Here is a 13,097-nt window from a genome sequence, read left to right on the forward strand (position 1 = left end):
ATATTTTTCATTTCTTTCATTTCATAATTACCAGAGAAACCATCCATTATTAACAATTCTTTGTAAATATAACCAACTAAAAATTAGAAAATAATTTTCTAACTCTTCAGATAAATGTGATAAAAATGTCATTGTAATTTAAAAAAGTGAGGGTGGCTTGATATTAATTAATGTAATTATTCAATGTTTGAAGATAGCTATAAGTATAGTAATTATAAAATTATTTCAGAAAGCGCCCTACGCTGTTTTACATTGAAATGGTACCTTTTATCTACAATTCTACCCTTATTTAAAGTGCTGAAAAATATTTTCTAATTTTAAGTATGCTTTACTATCATTAATTTTTATTCCAATGTCGGTAACTTATCTGAGAAGTAGTTGAATGCACTTCTGACTAATTCCTTTCATAAGATAAGTGGTTCTTACGCCCACTTTCTGAAAATACCAAATTTTTATTCTATTATGCAAATAAGCACACGCATGTTTGAAGACGTTCCTTGGTGCTTGACATAAACTAGATATGTTTCTGGTGAAACTTTTCAAATTCCTGGCACGAATTTATTAAGTCAATTTTATGTATGGAACGCCTCAATTATCTCGGAAATGGTACGGAAAGGGTCTTGTGATACGGCCGGCATTATGGTGGTATTTACATTGTTGTCAGATCTTTCCTTTTTCCGGAAAAATAATGAATTTTGTTTCAAAGGATCACCCTGTATATTTTTCACTTTTCGGAATCCTCAAGAAATACTTACTATTTTTCATCTAATATTCCTTAAATCTAAATGCCACAATTTCGGAGTTATAGTTACATTTACAGTATCTCTACCAAAGTTACAATAAATATTGTACATTTAGATGGCTGCGATTGAATAAACTCATTTAATTTGAATATTATTTAATAATTTATGTGCTAATACAAATCTCGTAACAAGATCTAGTGTCAGTAAGTTAGTAAAAAGTTTAACGAACCTGGTACAGTGAAATATTTATCCAAATCATGGCGCAGAAAACCTACAAGTACTGAAGACAAATCATTAAATGTTTGTGTCATGTTAGAAATAGATCCAATTAGTGAAGTAGAAAAATTACAAATTTTAGGAAACATACAGTGGCGATTACAGCAGATACATCCCTGACTGCTCAATTCTTCTTATATCTGTGATAATCCTATCTTTTAATTTCTGAATATTGGCAGGTTTTGTATTATAAACGATGTTTTTTAAGTGACCCCACAGGATTCATGTCGGGTGATCGCAATGGCCATTCGATAAAACCACGCTCTCCGATCCATCTTCTAAGAAACACATTATTTGGGTATTGCCTCACTACACACGCATAGTGGGCACCATCTTGTTGTAACCAAATATTGTCGTTTGTGATATTGTCTGAAAATTTCTAGTAATGAGTTTTTTTAAATGTAATTTAAAATACTTACCTGGATTTGGAAATATCCGAGCCAACTCAGACATAATACTATTTTCCAATAAATCTAAATACGCCGGACCATTTAAGTTACCCGCAATGAAAAAGAGACCAATTATTTTGTCGCCTATTATTCCAGCCCATACGTTTAATTTTTCGGAATATTGGGTGTGGGATTGTTACGTGACCAGTATCTACAATTATGCCGATTTACATTTCAATTAATACAAAAAGTGGCCTGATCGCAATACATAACATTACTTGAAAGATTTGGATCGTTTTGATTGTAACATTTTTTCATCATTTTCCATACTCTTCACGTCTATCAAAATCATCATTTGACAACTCTTGAACCAATGTCACTTTGTATGGATAGAATTTAGTATCACGTAAAATTTTCATTACGGATGTTGCCTAGCTATTTGACCAGTACTCAAGTGTGGATCGTCTTCCAATAGGACACAAACATCTAAAGATTTGTTTTCAGTTGATGCAGTTTTTCTGCGCCCTGATTTGGATAAATATTTCACTGAACCAGTTTCGTTAAAGTTTTTCACTAATTTACTGACAATAGATCTTGTTATGAGACTTCGGTAGGATATAAATTATTATTAAAGATATTAAACGTTTCTTGTTGACTTCTACGCCTATCACCATATCCTAATATCTTTAAAATATCAAATCGTTCTTTTTAGATCAACGATCCATTATGACTTTCAATAAATTTCAACAATAACAATTTATTGAAACGTCCAATTTGTTATTGTAGCAGTATTATTTTAACTTCAGCGAAGATAACGTAAAATCAGAAATTATGGCATCTATGTATAGGGAACATGGAACAATGAAAAATAATAAGTATTTCTTAAGGATTTCTAAAAGCGGTGATTAATTTGAAATAACAAAGTTCATTATTTTTCTGAAAAATGGAAAGATATGACAACAATGTAAATACAAAAATTTATAAAAATCGTACAAGCCGTTTCCGAGATAATTGTGACGGTCCATACATAAAAATCACTCTGTATACCAATCTAATATAAGCGTGTCAAAAAGCGAGAAGTATTCATCTAATATACTACTCTAGCTTAGTAAATTTAGTAAAGGGGTATATAAATAGGGTTTTTTGAACATTAAAAGTTAATAATTTTCCGTATATGGTTATCTATAGTTGTTTTTTATGAGCAGTGTAAAGAACAGGTGGCTGAAGCTTATGTGTTATCAACTTCTAGCCTTCTTGGCATAAGAATAACTTGTTGGTTTTAAATTTGGGTATCCACATGTGTTAGTGAATCGTTGCAGATTAATAATTATTGTGAGGTGTTTGTTTTTTATTTATTTATACTATTTCTATTCGTGGGCTTAATTAATAGACACTGTCTTAAATTATTTAAACACTATACACTAAATAAGAATAATCCATTTATCACTATCACGTAACTATCTATTTCGGTCTGTTTACTACGACTATTTATTATAAACTAACTAAATTCGCTACACAACTCCTTATATATCCCAAAAAATTCTAAAGATTTCTACAAAGTAAAGAAAGAAAACAAATACATAAATAGACCTTCCTAGAAATTATTCAAAAGAAACAATATAAATAAACCGCCAGCTATAATAAAAAATTCCGGGCATTTCAATCGTACATCGAAGGTTTCCGCCTTCGCCGAATTTTAGAATTCCATAATATCCCATTTTCATTATATTTTTTATAGTTATTATATTTTCAGCACCATTAATGTATGTATTATTTTTATTGGACTATTGAAGAACCAAAATAAAACAAATATGTCAAATATCATGAAAATTTTCAATGCTTTTAGGATTTGTAACAAAAATTGTACTTGTTTCAAATAAAAGTTTGGTTTAGCCTAAGAAAAAAGTACCTAATAACTTCTTATTGCCTTACTATCGAGAACCTAATGAGGTGAGAAATAAAAATAAAACAGAAATAACTCAACATAGCTAGTTTTATTGCGATCCTAGTTGGTTCAAGTTACTACAATTTTGGCTGTTCTATAAGAGTTTTACTAAATAATAAGCCACGTATGCCTTTGAGAATATTCTTTGAAATCAGTGGATTGTCTTTGCAGCCTATTAACAAAAAAAAATCGTGCTCTAAGCATATTGGTACCCTACATCGTTTGCTTTTTTTGTACTTGGTATTCCGATCTTTTCTCCTGTCGCATCTCAAACCACTTGTATAGATCTTGTGATCTTCTTTGGCTGTTCTATAAGAGTTTTAATAAATAATAAGCCATGTATGCATTTGAGAATATTCCTTGGAATCGGTGGGTTGTCTTTGCAGCCTCTCAATTGTTCTTCAATAATAGACATTCCGAAATCACGAATAAAATTTCGTTTTATTAGTTTTCCGTGATTGCATGCCGTTGTTGAACTTATTTATAATCGTAGCATTGATTCCTGCATGATTAAGTATTGAAAACATTTAAAATTATTTGAAAATAAGAAATTTGTCGTGCCAATCAACCTGTTAAATTTTTTGTCAAGTAGGTAATTAATTATTTTGGCCCAACACTCGCTTCTGACTTAGCTACTTTCTAGTTTTTAAAGCAATTAATTAGTTGTCGACCTCCCACCGTATTAAAAAAGTTAATTCAAATCTCAATCAAAGCTCTACCTCTATCTAAAACAACTTATAGTAAATTTTAGCAAATTTTAGGAAATTTGTGGTGAAATTATTCTTCAGATTTAATGGCAAGTTTTGTAATGTCTTTTTAACTTTGTTATATCTAGTAATTACATAATGTCTTTTTTAATTTCATCTTTAGTAGTACCATATCCATATATCCTTTCTTATTTTATTGGGTTCTACTACTACTACTAAGCTTCCAACTATTAAACCACTACATCTCAACTTGGACTACAGTTAACGGCTACAACTATCCTGGCTTTTCTTAGGAATTTCCATCAATTTTTCCATAATCATTTATATTTTTCAATATCAAGTACCCTTTTAATTCTATACACTTAGTCCAGCGATGCTTTTTATTCCTTCCAAATAATAGTTACCTTTTTCTCCTCAAAATATGTGTGATAACGTCTCTCCAGCAAGTAAAACTTTCAGGTCAGTATACAGGAAAAATTCGCTAGAAGCTAGATGGTAAATACTGTAAGTGGTCAACCAATTCAAATTGCAATTCGTGAAAACACTTTCTTTCTATCAAATGCGGTCGCTTTCTTACAATTTCTCCCCTTCTTTATCAAACAATGATACGTTACTTGTTATTATGTTACCGATGAATACAATCCAATGACTAAACCAAAAAAACGATAGCTGATGAAACAGTCATTTTCGGATCAGATTGGCCCTTTGAAATCGACTTTATTCACTGTTTTTTATTTAAAGAGTATAGTGGTGAATTCAGGTTTTATCTACAGTTCAGATTCGACACATTGTTAAGGTTTGGAAAATGTTCATTCGAATGTGCTTTCGGTCCAGTGTGAGCAAAATTGCCATCCAACGCGCGGACAACTTACGCATAAATAATTCTTCAGTCATTATATGGCAAATGCGTTCTTTTGATATGTCGATAGCATCTTCCATCTCTCTAACATTAATTCGATATATCGCTGGTTGTCGCAATGTTTAGGTCCCGCATGCTTGTCGTCAGTCAAGTTGATACAATCACGTTTGAATTCAACTTCCGAAAATTTTACGATTGTAAATGATGGCGCAGAGTCTCCATCTAACTTCTTGTTCATTTGCGTAGGTGATTGCCTTCCAAAAACAAATATTCAGTGATAGCTAGTTACCCAATTTCTCGCAAGTTCAAAAGAATCTTCTTCAAAATGACATGAAATTTTAATGAAAGTCTATCAACATATGCAAAAGTTTTCCAACGGAAACTGATAAGTTTTGACATCTTCAGGTTGAGGTCAGGAACTTTTTAGGCAACCCTCATCATTTCAAACTACGAGGTCTAACAATTAAATTCCTGAAATTTCGACATAACTCGAGAATTGACAACTCTGTGTCACGGCAATCCGTCCAATTCTGCTTAGCAAAAGAAAAAACTCTTTCATCTAAGTTGGAATTTTTGGAACCGTCGGCGATATTCATACTGTGTTTACACCCACTACACCAACACTCACAATTACACTGTCTGACGCGCGTTTCGATAACAAAGTTATTTCGAAATATTTTAGGTGCAAGTATTCCAAGTGAAGCCAGGCACAGGAAAATTCCAATAATCACCGAATATGAGACTTGGAAATTGTAGTATGACTCCAAGACCCATTAACAAAGGTAACAGTAGCTAGAAATCAATTGGAAGCATCCAACAAAAGTGAAGATATCCAAGATTGTACAATTTCTGTTTCTATGTTTGTATTCTGGAGCGGCCGAAGGTACACGTTTTCTGCGTGCGACCCGAACTCACCTAGGTAGGCTGGATATTACACCACGACAACACTCCAATCCATTCCTCATCTTTTGTTCAAGGCAAATTATTATAGTCTCGATAGAACCCCCTCGACTTTTTTTATTATACAAGAAAATCAAAGAAGCTGTAAATGTAGTTCTAAACGGGTTAACTTCAGACGATTATTGTGGAAACTGAGCTGGAATCGTTGTTTAGAGTTGAATAGGGACTAATGGAAAGTTTGATAATAAATTATTTTAATGATAAATTTTAACAACTACATTGCCACATCTGGTATAAAATAGTGATAAACGAAAAAAGAAAATGTTTTTTTTTTTGAATAAATAGCAATCAATTATCTTCTCAGACTTAAGAGTTATCTCAAGTCTCGAAACTCAAATGCAGACGCCTGACCTGAAGTATGAGGGTAGAGAATTGGAAACAATAGTGTATACGTCGAAGAGGAGAGATAAAGATAGATCTAATAGGTCAAAACCCTAACAATGGACATTGACCTGTGCATTAACGTTTAATGTCTGTTCCAAACAAATGCTAAAGAAACTTTGGAAATACTATTAGAATCAACCTAAAAATAATTAATTATGGAAGAACCAAGCGCAAACATTGTTTCCTTTGTTTCTCTAAACAAGATCCTATCTGTATAGTGGTATAGTTCTAGAGTGAAAAATTCATTATCCGTCTAATAATCGTTGGATTCCGTAAAGCTTGGTTTCATAAATAATCCATTTCATTGAATTTGCAAAGATATATAGGATTATGAAAGTAGGGTACAAATAAGAGTTTTGTGACACTTTTTCAGTTGTGGCGGGATGTAATGGAGGTATGGTGGGGGGTGTGAAAAGGGTGGAAATTACTAAAAAAAATGTCAGAGATCTCTCATTTGTACCCTACATATGAAAGAGTAATGCACAAATTCTTAAAACGCGCAATATCTATGTTTTAAGAAAGTGTAAAAACATTTTAACCCGCATCTTTTAACAAGTCAAAAAAAATTAATAAGTTATGACATTTTCTGTATTATTGAAAAATAATTTGAGTAGGAAAAAAACGAGAAACTTAAAAATCGAAATAAACTTAATTTTAGGTAATACGATTTGAATTCATTAAACAGTTTATTAAATCAAAACTATCTGATATAGTCCAAGACGATGATCAGAAGTGTGAAAGAAACACTTAGGAATTGTAAGAACCTTGTTACCGGTGCACTTGGCTATAAGTTATCAGTAAATAGTCCAACATTATCAAAACTCTATTGCATTCCCAAAATTCACAAACCTGGGAACACCTAGTAACATTTCCAGATGGTTAACGAATGAGTTTGGAAACCTACCCCTCAAACCAGATAGTTTTTCTGTGAAGAATTCGTTAGAATTTATCAACAAAGTTAAAAGTACAGAAATTGAAGATAAGGAAAAACCTGCTCCCACAGACCTTGGAGTACCTTGAAGATTTACTGAAATCTAATAATTTGGAAGCTCACATAATTAAAGAATATTTATAATTAACTAAAATATTTATGGAGCAAAACTATTACCAGTAAAAAAAACGATTTTTACAAACAACCACCTTTTATAGTTCAACTATTCATGATTCACATTGAAAAGCTCACTGAAAATTCCTTCTATGTCGTATTTTAAGAGCTTAACTCTAATTTTTTGGAGACGTGGTGAATTTCATATACTACTTTTTTCACTAGGTTCAAGTGGACGATGATCAGAGACAACTTTAACATAACGACTAATGACATAGTTGTGAAATTTGTTACAGGCCCATAAAATAACTAAATATTATTTTTCAATCTGACTAATCGGAGTTTCACTGTCTATGAAATTATCTTGAGGCACAAGCTTTGGAAGTAAATAACGGCCTAATTCAAATTGATTTATTTTCATCAACATTTGTCGAGTCTAGTTGAGATGTTATCAATTGTTTAATTTGAGGTAAAGCATCACTATGTCGTTTTGTCCATGAAAAGATTACATTCGTTTTTAAGTTTTAAGGAGTAATTTTTGTTGTGTGATGAACAACGACAATAAATGTGGTTTCAGCGTACACGTTTCGGGTGATATCGCAAAAACCAAAAGTCAATCGGTCACACCACTCTAGCTATTCTCAGTTGGCTTTGTGCTTGTGACGTAACGTCTTCGTAAGGTAGGAGGCAATTGGGGTCAATAAAGACTTCCCCATATCACTTTCGAATTTTTTCACATATTCATTTTTTTATTGTACAATGAAAAACGTTTTGTGTGCTTCAATGGCCAATACAGATGATACAATACGTGTTGACGGTCGTCTTATAACTGCCGACGAAGTAATGGATTTTAGGAATGGATAAAGAAGGAGAGACCGATGAAGAAAGGGGAGAAGAAAATGAAACAAACATTCATCAAGATGACGATGGATTAAGTGATGCCAGTAGTGAACACAGTAACCATGATTCTGATTCATTTATTTCTGAGTAAAAAGATGAAGAATATTATCAGGGTTCATATATCTGGGCTCAGCATTTCTAAACAGACCTCTAACTGCTTATGAGACACGATCTCTTTTGATTACAGAAGATATGTTGTAAATTATTTTGGAATATACCAACTTAACAGAAATCAGCGTTTCGTATGGAATTACGGCCACTTTCGTTTATCATCTTTGTTATACAGAATGAAAAGCTTCTTTTGAATTAATTTACTTATGGGGAGTATTTAAGTTCAATCATGAAGATGTATCCTCACTAAGGATAACAGATGGAACTTGGAGACATTGCAACTAAGAGATACAGGAATATTTTAGAGGAGAAATTGGCCGCTATGTTAGAGAAATATTTAAAGTTTATTGCCAATTTACGTAGTAATTATACTCTAACAGAATTTGTGATCGTTGGCGATACGCTAGTAGGATTTCGTGGACGTTGTTCCTTTAGAGTGTACTTGAAAACAAATCCAGATAAGGAAGTTCGCGAAATGGGTCCGTAGGCCGGCCTTGTCAGCTGCAATGGAATTTTAAAATTTGGTGAAGGAGCATATGGCGGGATTCGTTTGATGTTTATAGCAAGCGGTTTATTTATATGATTTCTTTAGATTAATAATCGAGGAAGGGCTATTTATTTATTTTATTTCTTTTTGTTCTAAATCTAGAGAATTCTTTTGGAATAGGTATATAAGTACATAATTTAGCGCAGTTAGTTAGTTTTAAATAAATAGTTCTAGTGAAAAGGACGGATTAGTAAAACTGATCGCAGTTAAAGTGTATTATATATTATTAAATAAATTAACAGCGTAAAAGACAGTGTATGTTAATTAACCCATGAATAAAAAGGGTGCAAATAAATACGAAAAACGTTACTATACATTACAGTAATAGATAGACTTCGCTGAAGTTTACATCTTATTTTGTTACAATGTCGGTAATGGATAAATGTGTTATTTGCATTAATTGAATAAATTTATCTAGAACATCCTCCGATTGTTTGGTTAATATATTTTTGAGACGCGCCTCAGATCACGCCGTTTAAAACCTGCATAACTTTACAACAAAGAGTCGAAATCATATTTATTGGAAGTGGCCAAAATGTTCGTATTGATTAGCACTTTAAGTTACTACTTTTTAAATTTATATACCCTTAAAACACTTACGGTGCTTTTTTCATGAAAATTTGTACATTAAAGCATCTCTCACTTTTTAATAGATAATATTTAAAAGTTCTACCACATCTCATTACGAGGCTTGAGCCTTTACGTTGAGAATGAGCTGCTTTAAATCTTTCTACGTCATGAAGGAACAGAGTAATGACTGATAAAGTGAGAAAAAACGTCAATTTTGTAATAATTTTGTATTATAATGACGATAACTTTTTAAATATTGATTTTTGGAAAAAAAACTGTACGCACCTTTTTTGTAAATCTTTTTTATTCGTAACGTTTTTCATTCTTCACTTTGTTTAAGAGTTATAGCTTGATAAACAATTTAATTGTTTATAACAAATTACAAAACCAGATTTGGGCTCAGTACCCTCGAAAAATCGATTCAAAAAACATAAGAAAGCGCTCTATAACTAGGTGGAATATGAAACGGCTACGGGGCCCCCTGTAGCTGTCGTACTATGAGGGTTAAACGTACAATTATAATTCTCGTGTATCCATATTACAATCATATATAATACTCCCATATGGACAGTTGGTATGGGAAAAAATGTCCCCACGTTATGGTGCCGACGATATTAATTTTATCTCTCGTTGGAGACACTTTATCTATACTGCGCATGCTTGAGAATGCGCAGAAACGTGCTGAAACCTCGTAGGATAGAGAAATCGTTGTCATTCTGTCTTCCTTAGTCGGATCAGCTTCCACTTATTGGAACTGTCTATATAGAAGTATTAGATATATGATTACAATCATGAATCACCAACAAAAACAACCCAACATCCTTCCTTTTCTTTTTCTAAACATAGATGTCATCAACCCCATATATATAATACTTCTATATGGACAGTTCCAATAAGTGGAAGGTGTTTCGACTAAGTTGAACAAATAGTGTATCCCACTCTCTCTCCTCCGGGAGATTCAGTTAGTTCTGCGCAGCTTTTGCGCGAATGAAGCATTCGCAGTACAGATAAAGTATCTCGAACGAGAGAGAAAATAAATATTGTCAGCATTGTAACATAGGGATGTTTTTTCCCATACCAACTGTCCATATAGAAGTATTACATATATGCTCAACCCTTTAAGGTTGGAAAACCTTGATCTGATTTAATCTGTAAAATATGAGTGACAAGTGGCAATTGACATTTGAACCGACTTTTGTTAATACTGATAAAACATTGTTTTGTACAGCATTTTTTAAATTGATAGTCCTTCGAATATTTACAACATTCAAGGCGCTAATATATGATATTATGTCATACTTTGATGTTTCCTCCAATATTTACAACAATTCACGCCTACTTGCATCGTAATCTAAAATCTACTGTTTAAAATAACAGGGGGTTAAAATTCAAACGGCGGTTTAAATCATAATCGCATAAAGCATTTTAAAGTTTTACAAGCAGTTTTTCGTGTTTATTTTTATATTTTAAGAGTTTCTTGTGAAATTCACGTAATACAATGAATGCAAAACGTGTAATATCGTCGCAAAATTAAAAAATGTTATCGAAAACAAAGAAACGGACAAACATACAAATCAAGAAAAAAAACTTGTCATGGGAGACTTCACTTTTTAAATATTTGATATGTACATACAATGGCAGGAGTAGCTCTCCTAAGGTAAATCGAAAAACTAAAAACCGACATGTAGGCAGCAGCAAATAATCAGAAATTGAATAAATGATTATGATTAGCTATTTTTTTTTATTTTATTCCTTATAACAATTCCTTATTATTTTTTATCATCATTGTATATGGTTACATCAGTAAAAAAGGTGCAAAATAAAATAAAATTTCAGGATAATTGTAAAGAACGAGGCAACAGTTCCTCGACAAAAAGTGAAAAACCATATAAATTCAAATTTATCAAAAAAAAGTTGTAGTGGAGTTGTGTTAAATTCAATACAATTGTCTAGTTACTTCCTTGGAATGAGTCACCACCAATAAGTTTTTCTGAGAATACAGCTCTTGTAAGTGTCGGAAAACTATATAATCATTCAAAAACAAACTGATTCTAAATGTACATAGTAGGGATTTGAAACCAGTCAATTTCCTATTATCTCATCGTAAAAAATATGGGAAATTTGGATCAAAGAACAATATTCCTTAAAAATAATGGAAATTCTATAAGATCCCATTACTCGCAAGTCATTTTCTTGTCGTCAATGTGAACTCCACCGACGATCATAGGATATTACAGCGAAAGCAATGTATATTAAAATATAATAACGAATTTAATCTATGGAAACTGGAAGAAAAAGTGAGACTCCTGGGAAATCCCAGGCAAATCAAGATCATCTTGATACATGTCTTCTGCAGCTTTTGCTAATGCCATTGTTTTGAATTCTTTTAACACAGTAAACCCAAAGAATGTCTTGTTACTTATGAGAGCAGAGGCAATAAAATTGTGTTTACAACAAAACCTGAATTCTAGGTTATAAACTGTTTAACTAAAGATTAAATCAGTTTAAGCCCCAAATTTCGGGGGTTTAATTTAATGATACAAGGTGTCCAAAAAGAGTATTGTATCGGGTATTTGTTTTCGCGCCACATTCGAAACGGAGCGGGGAGGGGGTCGTGGCGTCCCCCATTTTGTGGAGTTTTAATCACGATGGAACAGTACTCGGGGATTCAATAGTGTCTGCTCAACGTCTGTATCGTGTGGAATATCGTACACGCCAAGTGACGATAGCATTAGGAAAGGGATTAGGATGTTCGAGAATACATGTGCGACAGTTAAAATTCAAAACTCTGGTCGCCCTCGTTCAGTTCGCGATGAAGAAACAATTGAAGAAGTTGAGGCGTCGGTTCGTCGATATCCATCTTTATCCATCCGAAAGCGAAGCCAAGCGTTAGACATCAAAAATCGTCCTTGCATTTGATTTTAAAGGAAGATTTGCATTTAAATTCAATTGGTTCAAGAATTGAAGGATACGGACTATACTAATCGACTGAATTTTGCACACAAAATAATGCAGCGATTAAACAACTTTGAAAACGAAGCTGTTCAGCGACGAAGCAAATTTTCACCTGAATGAATGGTCATGTTAATAAGCAGAATTGTCGGTACTGGGCAGTCAAGAATCTGAGACGAAAGCATGAACGACCCCTGCACAGCCCAAAAGTCGTTCTTTGAGCCGCTATGTCTGCTAAAGGAATTATTAGTCCTTATTTTCATGAAGATCAACGATCCCGAGTAATCAATGTAAATAGTGACCGTTACTGCGATATGTTGCGAAATTTTTTGGCCCAGAGTTGCAAGAGTTTGCAAGTTTCAACTCAAAAACGTGGTTCCCGCAAGATGGGGCCACTTGCCATACCTCAAATGACTCGATGGAAGTTGTGAATAAATTATTCCCTAATAAAGTCATTTCGCGAACGGGTAACATCAACTGGCCTCCCAGAAGCCCGACCTTAGACCGCTTGACTATTTTGTATGAGGATACCTTAAAAGTAAGGTTTATTAAAATAATCCAACGAACCTAACCCAATTGAAGGAAAACATCAGGTCAGAAATGGCAGCAATATCAAGACGTCGACGTGTTATCGCCAATCTTCGTTCCCGTTTAGAAGAGTGCCAGCAACGTAACGGTCATTATTTGGATAACATCATCTTTTCCACAT

The sequence above is a fragment of the Diorhabda carinulata genome, chromosome 12 (assembly GCF_026250575.1).
Source record: "Diorhabda carinulata isolate Delta chromosome 12, icDioCari1.1, whole genome shotgun sequence".
Classification (NCBI taxonomy): Eukaryota; Metazoa; Arthropoda; class Insecta; order Coleoptera; family Chrysomelidae; genus Diorhabda; species Diorhabda carinulata.